The sequence below is a fragment of the Chiroxiphia lanceolata genome, chromosome 6, assembly GCF_009829145.1.
Source record: "Chiroxiphia lanceolata isolate bChiLan1 chromosome 6, bChiLan1.pri, whole genome shotgun sequence".
NCBI classification, from domain to species: domain Eukaryota; kingdom Metazoa; phylum Chordata; class Aves; order Passeriformes; family Pipridae; genus Chiroxiphia; species Chiroxiphia lanceolata.
The window spans coordinates 8,716,540-8,734,994 of record NC_045642.1 but is presented as its reverse complement, the minus strand read 5'-3'; the positions used below and the strand labels follow the sequence as shown (position 1 = coordinate 8,734,994).

General features: G+C 36.8%; 1 long non-coding RNA gene across 1 annotated transcript in view; it reads right to left on the bottom strand.

The window, feature by feature from the left end:
- Positions 1 to 272: 272 nt before the first annotated feature.
- LOC116788405 overlaps positions 273 to 18,455 on the bottom strand; it is a 34,030-nt gene continuing 15,847 nt past the window's right edge. The window contains exons 2-4 of the long non-coding RNA XR_004357625.1: positions 13,520 to 13,645; positions 13,184 to 13,251; positions 273 to 1,465 (exon numbers count right to left, since the gene is read on the bottom strand). This is a non-coding gene — a long non-coding RNA (uncharacterized LOC116788405). The remainder of the gene's footprint in view (positions 1,466 to 13,183; positions 13,252 to 13,519; positions 13,646 to 18,455) is intronic.

The window sequence follows — 18,455 nt, the reverse complement described above, 5'->3', positions numbered from 1 at the left end:
CCAGGAGATTTCAACAGACTGAACAACAACAATTTCCAGAATATAATTATGCAAATACTTTATTCTCCTCAATTACTTTAACTTAACTCTATATTAAGCATGCTCTCAAGAGCAAGAAGTCTGATGTGAAATGTAATTTTTGTCTTGATATCAAGATTATTATCTTTGAATCTTCATTTAATGATATGAGACAGAATTATTTGAGACAGAATTACTTGACACTTGTTTGCCATTTTTAAATCTATTTGCTTTTGTTTGAGAAAAAAAGCGAGCTGTGTCTACATCTTAGCAGCAAAAACAATATTGTTGCAGTTTCATGTCACTGTGAAGTAATACTGGCTACAAAGATTAACTATTTCTCTGGAAGCAAAGAAATTACGACTGAAGAGTTTCAGATATATGGTGACAAAGGTAGTGAAAGTAGCAGAACACAGTGGATCTTTTTCTGTTCAAGGGTTACTGACTCAGCTGCTACATTTCAGTGGAGCTCCCGCTGAATTCCAGTCATAGAAAATGTGTCTGAAACAGGTCTTGAGAAGTCATTTATTATTTCAGCCTCATTTCAAAGCAAATATGTGTCATATCCAAGTCCTTCCTAACTGGTATTTATTTAACCTGACTTTAAAACCTCTGAGAATTAGGATTCAAAAATCTGCTTTGCTGTTCTACCATCAGAAAGTTGTCAATATCTACATGGATCTGTTTTGCTGTAATTTAAGCTTAATAATTCTTGTTCTGTCAGCCACATGGAGAACAAATTATATTGTCCTTCTGCTAAATAATTCCAGGTCATTAAGGCCTATGATATCTTGTCTGGATTTCTAACCTTTTTTGGCTCGCTCTTTAGCTTTCTTCAGATGTTCCCTTTTTTCTTTTTTTCTTTCTAAAATACAGTAAGACAGACATAACTGTGGCATTACGAATGCTGTGCAAAGCAGACATTATTTTACACATCATCTAGGCTACAGTCATTTTCAAATACAACCCAGCATGCCTCCTATTCTACTTGCAATAATTTAAAACTGCAGAGTCACATTCAATTTACCACCGAAACACCAAAATCCTTTCCTGAAGAACTGCTACTAATCAGTTTATTTCCCCATTCTCCTCTGTGCTGTAGAACTGCCATTCCCAGCACCTTGCACGTGCTATTCTCAAAATTAGCCCTAATTTTAAAATCGTTACTCCAATTTTCAAAAATTATTTTTATATCCAAATGCTATTCTGCAGCACATCTGTACACCCTCTCAAAGTCCATAACGAGAAAATACTTTCAACAAGCTCTCCATTCCTCTGCAAGCAAAAGAAACCATAGGAAGTAGTGTAAATTTGGACTTTCAGATGAAAAGGCCTAGGAACAGGTCTAGGGTCAGGAATCTGATCTCAGTTCTTCCTCCCTCCAGCCCTGTCACATACTCAGCAAGCAATGACGAGCAACATTCATCCTATGGATGCTTGATGTCATCTGGAAAAACAAGGATAAACAATTCATGTTTATTTTTAAATATCTATCTGATATAGATGCAAAACTATAACACTAAATATAAGAAAATATTTATAAATTAAATGCCATGCAATTATTTTGTTTATATAAAAAAAGCACAAAATTACTGTAATGCCATCTGGATTAAGTAGGGGAAGAAACATTGAAGTTATGATGGAAATAGACTAAAATTTTAAAATAATTCAAAAAAATCAGGTTACAGCCTCTGATCGAGGATTTGAATCAGAAAACCACATTGCTGTCAGATATTTTCACTCCACATTTTGAGAGTGGTTTGAGACTGTTCTGAATTCAGGAAAACACTGCATTAGAGGCTTAAATCCATCTCTGTATAGCTGACTGTACAATATCAGCGTGACCACTGGACTAAAGTGTTTCCTGAATGAGCATGATTTAGAGGGATTTCCTTAGCAGAGATCCACACAAATAAAAGGGAAAGGGAATCAAGATACAATGACTTCCCTGCTGTCATAAGAAGCACAGAATCACAGAACGATTATCTGCCAAATGCTGAACAAATGAAGACAACTCAGTTCCTAGTTTTCCTTCACAGTATGACACAACCTAATGATCCTTCAGTGCTCTTTCTTTATATTGTTGTTTTTCCAATAAATAGCATGAACTTGTTTCTTCTCACCCCCTAAGTAATCATTTAGGACAATTTATTTGGAATGACAAGTCGGTGTTATTTCTCTAGTTCCTCTATAGGAGATGCACTGGAACATCTTTATCTCACTGACTCATATGGATATGGTCTGTCACGTCCAAAAAAAGTATAAAATTGAAGAACCAGGGCACAGGCACTTTCCAATTGTCTGAAGCATTTATTCTCTCAGGGAAGTTGTGGAAACTCACACATTAAGGATGACAGCAATGGCAAGATTTGTGGATACATGGGAACTTTACACAAGTGAAGTTTTAAAGTTCAGGCATTGCAGTGAGGCGGCTGTAACTGAAGTATTTTTAAATATTAAAATGGTCAAAAGTACGAAGGCAATCTCAGGTTAAAGCAAAGGATCACTAGTCTTATATAAACCAATTTTCAACCTGCTCATCTGCTGGGGGTTCGCACTGGCTGTCAGACACCCACTCAGCACTCCCTCAGTGTCCCTCCTCAACTGGACAGGAGGAAAAAATAAGATGAGAAACCTTGGGGGTGAAGCTTAGCAGCTACTTAGCAGTTACTGTCATGGGTAGAACTGACTTGGAGGAAATTTAATGTACTGGCAACTGCACAAAGACAAAATTAACATGAGACACCCCCTCCTCACTGCTATGCCCAGCTGAATTTGCTATGACAGCCACTATGAGATGTTCTGACTTAAGTCAAAATATGTCCCCCGTTCTGACACAAAGAACAGAAAGAACAACCTCTCCTCCTGGTCTTACAGATCAGCCATTGCCTAAATGCTGCTCTGTTCTGTTGGCATGGATTTAATTGTAAGGGTGCTGGGCTGTTCTTACATACAATGCACTCATTTCTGCCCCTGATTCCACACAAGGACTCAGGCCCCTAAAATCACTGCTACACAATAAAAAGGTCTACATATAAATCAACCATGGAGTAATACGAAAATCACTTTTAGTGGTTGCAAGCTTAACAGCAAAAAGGGAACCTCAGAGCACTTGTGCTCTTTTCCTGCAAGTAAACAGGAAGATGGAAGGAATTAAATGTTGAGTTAAAGACAGCGTAAGACCTGCATATATTCATGCTCTGCAGAAAATAATTCCCCAAAGAATTCAGCAGTGGAGGAAGACGGATCCAAAGTCATGTTGCTACAGAGGGCAGCCCATTTCACCCTGGACAGAACAAGGGATGTGTCAGTGCATTTTGTGTTAGGTTCATAACCACAGCACAGAGGCAGGAAACAGACCTGTGAGATATAGGACACCTTCTGTTTATACATCACTTGTTTTCCATAACTTATGAAAACGTGGGGCAGAACAAAGAACTATGAATTACTGCAGAAGACACTGCACTTGGCAAATGAAACCTGTCAATGATCAGTGACTGGGCCAAGATTTGTTGCTGGGATTGAATCATCAGTTCAGCTACATTTGAGAACCTGCATTTCAGACGGCAGCGTTCCCTTTCTGGAGTACTGAACTATAAAACAAACTTTATTGAAATGGAACATGGCACAAAATGAAAATAAAAACGAATTTTTACAGTAACTAACTAGGAAGTGTTCTTCACATAGGCAGAGTTGAAAAAGAGAATGGTGTTTAAGAGTTGTGGTTAAACATAAATCTTTCCCACAAAATTATCCATTAATTTTATTATTGCATTTTATTGTATTATCTACAGTGAAAGTACTGTGTTTAGATAAAGCAAAACAAGATGCTGAGCATACCTAAACTGACAAAGATGCCAGCAACTACCAGAATTCTGTCTTACTAAGTTTTCTCTTGCACAGTTTAAAATATTAACATTATTACACCACTAACAGGCTTCAGCTAAGAGTAAGAATTTAAAATGCTGGGATTAGCCAAACACTGATATCTTCAGTCTTCTGTAGTATTAACTAAGAGAAGACCAAAGTAATTTTGTTATTTTTATTCTTAAAAATTAAAACTTTGAGACTCTAAAATGGATTTTAGAAATTGGTCTACCAAGAACAAGAAAACATGTAGAAGTCTTTAAAAATCAACATCTAGAGGAGCAATCCTTCATTTTTGATGGAAAAAAGTAAATAAGTCTATCCTGTAACTATATTTTACTCATCTTTTTCCAACTAAACAAAATTATTTCATCGTTAGATAAGATTATATATAGGAGGAGTGGAACAAGATTTGCTTTCTGTTTCTTCCCTTTTTCCCCCATTAAAAAAAGGACAAGCAAACAGAAGTGACAATATTGATCTGGCAGGAATCTTGCTGTCTTTTCATTTTTGGATCTAACATAAAATATTTTATCTCATCTAGTATTACATAGTCTATGAAAAAGTAGAACAATTCAAATCTTTAACTGAATCTAGTCCACTGAGACTAGAAAAAATTAATTTAGCACATTGCAGGAGAGGTGGTGATGCCCACAGGATATATGCTTACACTGAAATGATGCAAAGTTCTACTAAGTAGTGCTACAGAGCTGAGCTTTTCCCTTTTTCCCCTTTTCCTTAGGATGGATTGTGGTTTAGGGCAAGGGGTAAGTAGCCAATAAACAATAATCAGAAAATGTAGGAGAAACTGTATCGAGTTTTTGTACCACTAGAAAGACAAAGGAGAGATAGGTGGTTACTCAGGTGACAAATACTGATAATATAAATTTTTAATGTCTATATATCCATTAAAATATAGAAGAAGAGGTGTATTAAAAAGGATCTCTTTAATGCATGACTTAGGTCTGTGTTTTAGTCAGAGAGGAGAGATATACTACAGACATGATCTCCAAGCATCAAAGTTAGTCTTTGGAGAAACCTTTCCTCTGACTGGAAAAGCTACTCACACAATACCTTTAAACTGCTAATATGCACTCTGTGGAGGTCAATAAAGCTATCAGGATCCCAGGGGAGGCAAGAAGCTGGAATGCTTTATTGAACTCACAAGTTCATATTTAAAGGGTTTAGGGTCTGCATATTCAACAGGGGGCTTGCATATTCATTGGGGGGCAGAACTATTACAATTAGGGACTTTACAGGGATGAGGTAAAGGGGAAATCCTAAATTACAAACTTTTGGGTCTTAGCACTTACATCATGAGGAAAAACCCATTTTATTTTAGGGGATTTTAGAGGGGGGAACAGGTATTGGGGTCTGCAGAATGCAAGGATTCAGGGAACACAAAGGGAGAGATAAGGTACAATAGGTCTTCTGCACAGGTTTGATTAAATCAGGGCATGGTTTCTCCAGGCTTGGGCAGGACATTCCAAACCCGTGACATCAATGGATCCTTGTCTGGACTCTATATGGGGGTTTTTCTCCAGTCTCTGTCAGCCCAAGGCTTTTGTTTAAACCTAGCAGTTTTCTTTTTCTCATATCCAAATTTTGGAATCCAACATCACTCAAAATAAGACAAAAGTTGCAAATGTCCTAAAGTTACCATTCTTGAAAAAGATGCAAATTTAGCAGTTTGTGTGTCTATCCTTAGGAGGAAGGATATATAGTAAGTATGTAGTAAGCTACTCCTAAGGTAAAGAAGAAATGTTATTCCAGTTACGTCAAACTTCTGGATGTGATCTAAAGAAAAACCACTGAAGGCCTGGACTGGCAAAAAATGGTATTTGTAGGAAAACACATAAGATATACCCTAGCAATAAACAGCATATTGAGGTTGGTAGGGTTGACTGGATAAACCCAATAAGAAGAGGAAGGCAGAGAAGGCAGGAGACAAAACACCTGGCTTGGATAACATCCAGACAGCCCCATCTGTACCTCATCTGCCTATACACACACCCACCCTGCTCCTTATTTCTCATGCAGAAGACTGAGCCTGAAAAGAGAAACCTCATGCCTTTAAGCCACCCTGTAGATCTACTTTTATTAGTGGGTTATTCCCGTTAATCAATTGACTTTGTTCTATCTTGGGAGACATCAGTTTGGAAAAGTTCCTCTCCTTGGAGGCTAAGCTGGAAAATCAATTTCCCAGTGGTCTAAGTAGGACAGTAGGAGCTGGAAGAGAAATTAGATTCAGGATAATCTTTCCTGCCTGCAGTGACTGCTGCAGCCTGGCTTTTACATGATTTGTGGCACAGAGCCTGACCAACAGGGATTTTATTCAGCTCAAGCTTGCTGAGTGCTGAAGCTGAGATCCACTACAGGAATCTGAAACTCTACGGAGCTTGCTCTCCACTCCTCATGATGTACATTGTTTCTACCTATGTCTGTAGATATAACTCAAACCTCTGAGAAGGGGGGAAAGGTGAGAATTGTATTTCTTAGTCACAGTAGATTCGGTTTTCTCTGCAGCCTGTTCCAAGGGAAATAATCAGCAAACCCCACATTCTGACTGTTAAGAGGTATTTTCAAAAATATGAGAGTACATCAGAAAATGAGACCTCACTCTGGAACGAGCAGAAACTCATGACCATATTTACTATAAGTAAATTTATCTCAATATTACTCCTCTGGATAACTCAATTTTTTTTTTTCTTTCTAAAAGTAGCAGCTTTTAATGAACATGGAGTGCTCACATGCACACACATACAAATGGAGGCAGGCAGCTTTATGTGGAGACTTTTCAGACTAGTTTGTACGCATTCTGCCTGTTAACTTTGGCTGTTTTCATTTTACTCACACAGCAGGGATGTGGTCATTAATATTAACAGCACGTGGCAAGCTGGGGTTCAGGTCCTATTCAGAAAAGAGTGACAAGGGGACACTAAAATATTGTGTAAGCAAAAATCACAGCACAGAGCCCAGTTTATATCAAAAATACACTAAAAAAGTCCACACTTTCTCTCCCCTCGCTCCGCCCCCAATGAAACAGCAGGGTTTTTTGTGCCATAACACAATATCACTTCTACTGCTGTCCTTAAAATTGCTTTACCATCCACTACATATGTGCCATTTTCATTGAGCTGAAAACCTGAATAATTGCCTTCACTGTGCCTGTGGAGGGGAAGAAGAAAAGCCCTTTCTTGCAGTTGTACACAACTAAATTTTAAAATGCCTTCTGACAGCGTTGCAACTACAGCACCATCATTCATTGATTTCTGTTTGAGTGGGCTTGCTATTTCATTGTGGGAAGTGCTAGATGTAATTAATTTGATTTACCTTGCACAGGCCACTTTTGAGCACTAGAACAGTGGGAAGTGTTTAAGTAACTGATCAGGCACTTTGTTTGTGCTCAGTGAAAGAAAAAAGCAGAGATTCCTTCCCACCATCAATTTTCCTGACAGCCCATCTTCTTCCTGTGTTATCTCTTTCAGCCTTTTATGAGGAAGCCTTCAGTGAAAGATGTGTTTCAGTTAAAGGTTTGCTGTCACTGCAAGACTATCTAAAAGAAAGGCATCACCTGGGACCAGTATAGAACCGAAAAATATTACTGGAGGCTTTTGAGTTAGGGTTTTTTTTGTGTGTGTGTGTGTGTGTAAGAAATAAGGTTTTTTCTCTCTTGTTTATACTGATACATATGGAAGGCAACAGGATTGGAAATATTTATATTTTTTAATAGGTTACTTTTAAGAAAACGTAGATACTTCTGAAGATGGTAATCCATTCACTCCTTCTTCCACAATACAATTACTCAAGTACTCAGATTTGTGTCCCAAGTCATTTGTAGTGGAGTAGAGATCTAGAAGCTTTGTTAAAGGCTTCTGTTTCTCACTTCAGTAAACTACCAGCCAAAACTAAACAACAATTACTTAAAATTATGACTAAAAATCTTTTTGACTCATTGTTTTTCAGTGAGAAATTTTCACTGAGAATTCCATCCCATTATTTCTTTGGATGCCAAGGCTTCCAAAAAAGTCTAAGTAGGCAGCACCTGTACTACTAACATGAAGTATCTTATGTTCTAAACCTTCGATTTTTCAGTCCTTTATGTGTACCAGGAAGGAACAAAAAGTACAGCTCTAAATTAATATATTAAAAAAAAAAAAAGACAGAGAGAAAAAGATATTTCTTCTTTGCTTTGTGGATCACTTTTGTAGGATACTATGTTTAAGATCACAGTGAATTACACACAGGTGTTCCCCCATATTCAAAAGGGGACCACAGAACTTCTCAATAGACCCTTAGTTCTTTAAAATACATTCCAAGATTCTCCATCTAATACAATGTTCTGCAATCTCCCTTTCCTTCACTCACAACAGACAGCTTCAATTATAAAACCTGCTGAGGTAAGGTCTCTGCTTCGTGAGACTAATGAACATTTGAAATTATGTACTCAACTAATGGATATTGAATACAGAATAGCTATTTATTGGGTGATTTCATCACCTCTTATTCCTTGGAAGTTGTTTTCAAAATGCAGTAGCTTGTAATAGAAATATATTGATATGATAAAAATTTTAACTCTCTAAAACCCAACATGAAGCATTCACTTAAATGAAGGCTTTGTTTTACAGTATTGTATTTGCAGAAATTACTCTGAAATGTGGATTTGCAACGCAGATTACATTCATATAAAAATCGTTTGGAAAAAAAAAATAAACCTGGGGTTTTTTTGGTAACTTATTGCCAAAATAACACCCTGCAGTAGGAGGATGGTACCTCAAAACAAATGAGTATAAACAACACTGAGGGGAAATGCCCTGTTTAATGTTCTAATGGCAAAAATGGCAGCTGTGACTCAGTGTAAAGATAATACAAGAGGAAGTACTGGACATATAAGCCTACATGGACTGGAAGAATCATTTTAAGTAGTAATTTCAGAATTACATTTTAAAACGGTGATTTCTACATTTCTCTTAAATCTGCAGAGCAATAAATACTATCTCATCCAGGATAACTGCTAGACGACAGTAAAGAAGATTCAGATTCAATTATTGAACTTCTGCTGTCACCTTAGGTCAAACCACTTGATCTCCCTGGCTAAGAACTTCAAAAGACACTAATAGAATTTGCAAATGAATTATTTTTGCTAATGTAACCACTGTGAACTGAGTTGTTACTCCCATAAACACCTTTTAAAACCTCTGCCCTCAACTCTTTTATCTCCTATAATTTTCTGTCTCTGACCACTTTATGTCAACCCTCCTGGAAATAAAAGGAGGAAGTGGGTACATCCAGGTCTTTTCCTGATGGAATTGTAAGAAAGCTGCACAGGAGGAAGGCACAGTTGGTCAGCTAGAAATGTGCTAAGCCATGAATGCCAGCACACCTTTATGAACTGACCATTTTGTGCTAGTATCTTTGACTCACAGTTTTGCCACCACCAGCAATTATCAATTACAGAATATGAAAAAAAAAAAACAAACCTATGAAACTGTGATATAAATTTTGAAAATATTTCTTTTTTTTTTTTTCAGTTCTAATTTCCAAGCTATTTTCCGTAATGGCAAAGTCAGAAATTTTTCTTTAAAAAAAACAAAATCAGATGAAAGTTCATTTCAATTCAAGAGCTATTTTTTTTCCCCAAAAAAATTATAGTAGGTAACACTAGCTACTGTAACGAAGTTATCAAAACCAAAGGGACTTTTTGAGAACAAAGTTATTTCAGCCTCATACCATCTTTTATATCCCCAGATCTGATATTCCTTTAGCAATCAGTAACCAGTAAATAAGCAGTTAGGAGAAAGCAGTGACCATTTGAAAAATACCCAAACCCTCCCATTTAGTCTAAAAGGGACCTTGCAGGCCATTATGCGATGGTTTGTGCTCTTTTGTAGCTGGCCAAAAATTAAGTCACCCTCAGTACCTGATGGCATCTCTACTGCTACTACAAATGGCAACAATAGGTCTAGTGAACTTAACTTGCAATTCAAACTAATGAATTCATAAATTTTAAATTTCAGCTGTTAATAACTCCCTAAAAAGGACCTAAATTTCCTGGGTAATTCTCTCTGAAATAGAAAGAAAAACATTGTTTTGTTTTTTTTCTAAGGCATCTTAGGAACTGGCAGAACTCTCAAACCACCTGTGAGAAACTCTAATTTCAGTGTTTGTTTTCAGTGGGTTTGTGGGTTTTTTTTTTCCTTTTTAAATTTTGAATAAACAACTGTTGCCAAGTACAAACACTTGGTACAGGCTGTGCAAAACTTCTTTCTATTTACAGAACTCTGCTATGGCAAGGTCCCTGGCGAGTGGGCACAAACAGAACCTGGCAAGTCCTTGCAGTAGAAATGGTCCTCAAAAATGCTCCATGGGAAACTCTTGAGCCTTTTCCATCCTTCTGCCTCCATCTTTATTCCTAGAGATAGGGTACACTTCCTCACTGACCAGCTACAAGGGTGCTCAGAAATTACTGCATTATACAGCTGTGTCGAATTTCCCCAAAACAGTTCTTCCTGTGATACTAAAAACACAAGTGGATTTCAAATGGGAAAATCCTGTTTAAAAAAATAAAAAGAAAAAAGAAAAACCCCCAGAGCCTTCAGCACTGTCTCTGCTGGGATCTGGAATGGTTAGGGGAAGCAGGCTGGGAGCATTCAGATATATGAAAAGTAAACTGGGTAAACATGTCTAAAGTAGAGCCTTTTCTCAGCATAACCTAGTTTAAAGTTTTTAGACCCTCAGCAATGAGTATATAACCCTTTTGAGTAAAGAATGGGTTACCAAAAAAAGTAATTTATGTAGATGAAATAGAAAACATGAGGCCACAGAAAGATGGCACAGGGAGGTGGCCACCATTTAAATAAGATCCCACCAAGGGGGTGGAACAAGAACGAAAGACTCCCAAAACATTCACTGCAGCAGCACAAGACAACACTGAAACATCTTCTAAAGGTGAAAGACAAACACTGATAGGGCTGCAAACAGCACCTGCATTCCTCAAATTTAAGAGAAGTTTTAAAATGGATCTATCCATGAATGAATTAAAAATTCAAAGTACTTCATCATCTGCAGTTCTTGGGTATTCCTTTTCCATGCACAGACAAAAATTCTTTGAAAGCAACAGGTGTAACAACAACATATGATGAAAGAAATCACAGAAATAGGGTGGGGAAAGGCTACTAAAATCTCAAGAGGAACAGGAGACTGGGTGCCCTAATTAAGAGCTAACTGTGATGACTAATCAAGCCAGAACTATTTTACTCCTGCCTGGGCAAATATAACCTGGAGGCTTCCTTTCTTACTTTCTATAGCACTCAGTGGGATCATGAGAAAACGCATGGAAGCAGGAACACACCTGAAAGAGGTCCCAGAAACAGACTGGCTCTGGAGCAAAAGATCCCAGTTTTCTCAAGCAAAGAGAAAAATGTTCTTGAGTCATCTCCAAACATAACTCACGGTGATCTTTCACTGATGTCTCCACTGTAAGGAAGGAACTTCCCACACAGGTATACCACCCTCACATCAACCTACCTGCACTGCAGATGAGGTACAAACTGGCTAAAACTTGTTTATATGGAACAGTGATGAAATCAGTCATTGCTTCAACATGATTCCTCCTAGTATAAAAAGGGATCTCCCACAGGCTTTATTGGCTGCTTGATTACTTAAAATAGTGGCATGGGAGAAAAAATGGAGGCTGACTAAATGCTTTGGGCAATAAACTCGCTGGAACCAACCTCTTTTTGAGGTGTTTGTCATTGTACCTCTGACAGGCTTGTATAAGGATGGCTCACACATGCTCATCAAGCCAATTTATTACTACAGTGAATCTCACATCGTGTCTGGAAGAGATAAATGATGTATCTCCTTGGTTTGAACATGTTTGTACATAAATTTAATTTTGCATGACTGTATAACCTGAGAAACTCAGATGAATACAGGTGATGCCCTAGAACTAGGATGCAATTTTTTATTGCCGTTGTAGGGCAGGAAGGGAGATTTATACATCTATATTATGAGTAGGCATATCCCCAAGTTCTAAGTCAGAGCCTTTTAAATACATGTTCATTTCAATGTTTTCTGAAGTCTCTTTTTAATAGTTAGGATTTCTCAGTTGTTATTCTTCCTGGCTGTTTGAAATTCAAGTAAATCTAACAAACTGAGCAAATCTCTGAGGTCTTCCTGCCCTTTCTCTGGGAAAAGGGTTTTTCATTTTGTGTATCACTCACAAATCACTGCAGAGCTCACACAAAGTCAAAACATAGGCTTATCACAGTGAAGGTGAAGCAGATTTGTTTCTGATTAAAAGTTAGATATAGACCCACCTTCAGTGCCCTGGGTTAATAACAACAAAGTCACACACTCAAAAGTTGAGAGATTATTGAGCACCTTCAACTTCTGTTTGGATCCAAAATAATTTAAAGGTATAAAGCAAATTGCTGTATAGGATCACACAGGGAAAACTAGTTAAGTGCATCGTACCAGGAAACATTCCCTGATTTGAATTATTTAATTTCTGCACAAGGTGCTACATGCTCAGAAACCCTAATATCTTGGCTATCAAACACAGGTAGGGAAAAAAAATAAACAATTTAAGTAGTAATTTCTATGAATGTATTTAATTGCTGCCAATGGGAGTTCCCTATGTACACCTGTATGAGCAGTGAGTCATCATTGCAGGGCCCAGCTTCAACATTACATATTCTCCAAGATTAATATTACAAGAGAAGAAAAAATAATTTTTGTGAGGAGTTTTATTAAATTGAAAGTGATCTTCTTGATGTTTCAGATGCATCTATAAAACTATTCTATATTTTACAAAATAATAAAGTTGAGGAAATGTAAGATAAAAGTAATAAAAAAACCAAACCAGAACAAAACATCACAATTTTTTAGGAAGTATTTCCATTTACCTCCAAACCAGCACTTTAGTTATTCTAGTATATTGAACAAGTATGTGCTTTGGTCTATGGCAAAGAGCCAGAAAATGATGGTCATATGGTATTCCTGATCCACAGTGATAATAACAGAATGTTTTCCACCAAAATCTGAGGAATGACACAGCCACAATATACTGATAGAATAAAGGCAAAAGAAATACAAAATAGCATCTGAGGAACTAGAGAAACAAAAAAGTCTTCCAAATTGTTCTCATTTGCATGTTTACATGGACACCTATGAAATCTCAATAAATGAATTATTTCACAGAAACATACATATTAGAGTACTGTATCTTAGTTACCAATATGAGAATTTATGAGCAGGCTGTCTTACACACGTAAGGAATGGGGTTTTCACTCACCAATAAAGGCAAAACCCATAACTGAACTGCACTGCAGTATCCATCTTCTTAAATGGAGCCTCTAAAACCTGCATTTTTAAATAAAAAAATGAAACAGTTGGTTATTAAAAAACTGCTGCACCCTCACTGTAATAAAGCCATTTTTATTAGGAATGCATTATTCATAATGAATGACAGGGTTAGGCAAGTAAGTGACATTACACACACACACAAAAACCCAAAAGCAACTCTTTCAATTTGCTTATAATCTGACCTTATTATGCAGAAAATTACTGAACTTAGAAAGGAAAAAGGTTTATGAAAACATAAACTAACAACTTGGAAGTAATTACTGACCTGCAAGAAAAGGTTTTCTTAAATCTTAAGTTTTCTTTATTTTCTTAAGGTTCAATCCCTGTATGGGCCATTCACTTAAGAGTTGGACTTGATGATCCTTGTGGGTCCCTTCCAACTCAGAATATTCTGTGAAAAATATAAAATAAAGAAAAACTTTATCTCTTTAAATGAACAGCTTAGTAGGGTTGAGCCATTAACAAGCTGTCCTTTTTCTCTGAATGCCACATTCTTAATAACAAACAAAAAAAAACCTCCCAGTATCCAACAGAAGAGATGGAAATGGAAGACAAGACTTAATTCATTGTCTTCCCAGAATTTTTTCTGTAGGATCAAGAGACCACATGGAGGGACCATGGCAAGAGCCATTGTCACCTTTTTCAAGCTAATTTACACTCCACACTCAGATCTTTTCCCATTCATCCTTACTTCTGTCACATTAAACATTTAGGTTGCAATTATGAGAAACTGCTCCATGAGACAGAGCTGGTAAGAAATAATGTATTGTAGCTTGGAGGGACGGGTATAAGTGTGATGATAGTGGGCATTCCCTCACAACTACAGTATAAAACTTTCATACCCAAGAAGGATATGACAGCACAAATAGATAAATATTAAAGAGAATAAATTTCAGCCGAATGTGGTTTTAGCTCTATTGGGGCATTTAAAGGCATCATATATATTTAATGGTTAGTGAGCAGGAGCCATAGAGTGTGGAGTCCTTAAAGGCAGGCAGTTTGATTTGGGCATTCATTTATCATGGGAACTTTGCCATCCTTTGAAATGGTTCAGTGTGCCTTCCCATCTATTTTATGGACAGGTTTAATTCTGTCAGCCTGAGAAGGATGAATGTCGCCATGACCACACTTCCCTGGAGATACGCCCGCAAAGGGAAAATTAGGAGATTATAAATACACTGGCCAAAACATTTTGATTTGCATCACTTAGCACCTTCCCCAAAATAACTGGGTTTACAGAAACGTTAATAGAACTACACTCATGCAGAGCACATTTTGGTTCTAGAAACACTGAAAAGGATGCACAATTTTTATCCCATATGGTTTAATATTTTTTTATCCCTTAAAAAAAAAGAATTCAAATGGATCTCATTAAAAATAAACAGGGAAAAGTTTTCAAGTACATGTCATTATTTTTTATTCTTTGTTCACTATATGCTTTGTTTCAGTGCAAATACTTCCACTTGTTCAAGATCCAGAAATATTATTTAAAAGAAGCATTTCAAATTATTTGGCTCTTCTTTCTTACTCTTTAACCAAAAAATATGATATTTGTTTAAGATCATTCGCTGTTTTTCACTGTAATTAGTTTCCTTTTCCATTTTTCACTCTAATTTTTCAAAACCTTCTAAGCCAAAGAGGAGTCTAAAAGCATCAGTCTTTCACATTTAATCACTGACATTCCTGAACTGCTAATATTCAGAAAAATTAAAACAGATAAGAAAAGTAAAGAAAGGGAACCCTCGAGATACTCAGTTTGTTGTCTTCCCAAGAAAAACAAAGTAGAGAAGAAAACAGGAGAAAATGAAAAATGCGTTGCTCTGAGGGAAGAAATCAAAACTCTTGAAAAATACAATTTCAGTCTCATTGATTCTAATCTAAAATTTATCTCAAAATTGCTTTTCCATTTATGGCTTGTCCTATTACCTTTCCTATTCTGATTTTTCTACTAGAAACAAAAGCAATTTCCAAGGTTCTGGTAAGATAATAAACACACAGAGGTGCTGACTCGAACAGCAGTGATATTTTTACGGAGGGGAGGCCAGGGACATTCTAGCAGATGGGGGTTCCAAGACTGCTGCAATAATTTTGCCACATCACCTTCTCTGAAAATAGTGCATATGTATGGCCTCCATAAAAGCACTAAGAGGGTAATAAGAAGGTGTTTAAATTAGTTCTTCACCCACGGAGGAATCAATATGCAGAGGACATTTGCAGCAGGACAGATCTGCTTTGGGCCACCCAGAGAGCTCAAAACATATTCAGAGTTCGTCATCATCTGTCCATTGCACTCACTAAGGCAGGAATTAAGAAGGCTTCCAAAAGGCATTTTCATTCTTTGGAATATGTTTAAGGCTCTGGTGAGAGCAAGACCAAGAACTGATATCAAGCGTCATTAGCACTGTCTAAAAAGCCGGAGTGGAAACACAAGTTCAGAATGTTAAGAGGCTTAATCATTAATTTCTTGACTACAAATAATATTTGACCCTAAAAATATTCCTAAGAGATGAAATTAGAGTAGATTATTTTTTAACAAATTGCTTGTGGACGATGCCGTTCAAGCCATTTATACACATGAGTCTCCCCCCAGTGAATAATCAAATTTACAAATATGCAAGCATATCTTCATAAATATGCAAGAGCAAGCCCTTGTACAGCATCAAAGTCCTGCTTTGATAGTTATTAAATCATCACCCAAAAAAGAATGCTGGAAGAATACTGAAGTGGCAAACGTCAATCATGTTAAAGCCATCAAGCCCCAGCATAAAACCTGTGTTTATGTGCTATAATACTGTTATGGTCACGTTTTCCCACTGAATCACTGGCTAATTCCATTTACAGATGGATTGTTCTCATTAAGCTAGAAGCCATTAAGTATCTTCAGTATTTTTTTTACTAGTAACCAGCTCCATAATCTACTTACTAAACACTATTCAAACTTTGATGATAAAATTATTCACCTGCTCATGGGATTTTGTAAGAGACTTTTCACAAGCCCTAATGCAGTTTCACAGCTACCAGGAGGTAAGGGGACAGCAGAGCCATTCTGAAAATGGGGAGCTGACATCTGCAGAAGTTGTGATCAAAAATGCCTTTTAATTTGTGGATCCAATTTAAAGGCCTCCCATTGGATTTTTGAGAGCAACTCTTATCATACAAAACACTATACTGGAGCATTTCCATTGCCTCTGTTGCCACTAGGAACATTCAGCACTTGGCAAATCAGGTCACTAAACCACAAAGACCACAATTAGAGAGTTCTAATAACACAAAGTTGTAATTTCTTTGTTAATAGCACTTTGTGAGCTATCAAACACATCCTATAGAATGGATTTTCAATTTTTTTTCTTTTTTTTGGTTGGCTTAATTTTGTAAGCTTTGACAGGCATGTACATTAAGCTAGAACTTGCCAAACTTGATAGTCCAAAGTCATCCACTTCAACTCAGTCATCCCTGGCATCCCTGTGATGCCAAGGCACTTGTACCAGGAACGTGGACAGGAAACTTCTCATCCTCAGTTCCCACCATCTGGGACTGATTGAGGGAGACTCTTGCTCAGGTTCTGCAGCTACAGCCTTGAACATGCCCAGGACAGATGAAAAGACTTAAAAGATTTGAGCTGCCCATCTAACACACCTTTACTGCACATGTGCAAAATGCAATTTTTGAAGCCTTGTAAGTTGGTTAAAATTGGGTTATTTTCAGCAAATGTCACATTCCTGATTCCCTGCCCAATATCAAACTCTGCTCCAAATTATTAACATCCCAAATTTCCCAATGATATTTTAAAATGTACAAAAGCTACAAAATGTTGGATTTGACCAATCTTGTTCTCAAAAATAGAGCCATTTTTCAAGAAAACACCTTGGGAAGGGGGGGAAAAGTATCTGTCCAAAAAATTACTCTCTGACAAGGCTATGAACATACAACCCTGACCACAAGCATCACCACCAGTTCCATCCATGATATACAAATTAACTATATTGGGAAAGACTTAAACAGGGCCTTGAGTAAGCAATCCAAATAAGCCAAGACAGGGTTGTAAGGATTGTGGCATTATTCTTGGAGAGTTACTGTGGGTTGCTCATCTGTTTCCACTTTCTTTTGATGAAGCTAATTTTATAGGGTTTGGGTCCAATTTCCTCTCTTCCAGGCCATCTAATTAAGTACAAAAGAATTCCAGTTTTATGACAGGTCTTAAAGTGCTTCATTAGTTTTTATAAGCTGATAGTAAATCTGCCAACACGTCACGGTTCTGAAGGTGAACAGAAACGCTGAGGCCGGTTCCAAATTTACTCCCCTTTACATCAGAGGAAGCTTTAAAGAACTTTACCAACCAAATACAATAAGAGGTAAACATTACAACAAAATATTAGTTGATGTGCAGGTACCATTATTGAAGTTACAACTCTATTTTTTTAGTTCAGGATTTAATGCAATCTCTAGCCAAGGGAGGGAGCTGAGCCCTAAATGTCACAGAAGATACAGCACAATGACCAAAAGAGATGAGGAGGTGGCAGAGCACCTACTGGTCTCATTTCTTCTTTTCCCAACATATTCACACCCACCACTGGTGGATAAAAGCATTGCCTTAATCCTGATTTTATATTCTTTTGCTTAAAGTACCTGTAGCATGTTTCAACTTAAAAAAAAAAGAAAGCAAAATACGAAGGGAAGTGGGCAAAATTCAATATTAACCATCTTCCCATTTGAGACATCCTAAAAAGAAAGGCATATTTCAAACACAAAATGACTCATGTAAATCTAAAACTCTTTCTTTCTCAGTAGTTCATAAGTAGCAAATACTAACTCCTCATTCTGGGGGATTCACAGAAGTTGAAAATTTTTCTTTGTGTTTATCATCACCACATTCACATAATATTTTATTTTAGAGGTAAACATTATGAATGTTTCATATATCAATATTCATATATATTTATATATAGATACGTATATATTGATATATTCATATATCAAAAAATAAAGTCAACAGGATTTTTATTTTGAAAATAACATTAATTAAAATAACCAACTACAGCTCAACAAAATAGTAAAATTAATGGGAAACTGTGAAAGGGATTTCTACTTAAACATAATTTTACATTTTCTAATTGAGACCCTCTAATATAAATTTCTTCCCTCCCACCTCTTGAAAAATTAGGACACAGGGTTATTTTAGGAAATTCTGGAATACATGACTG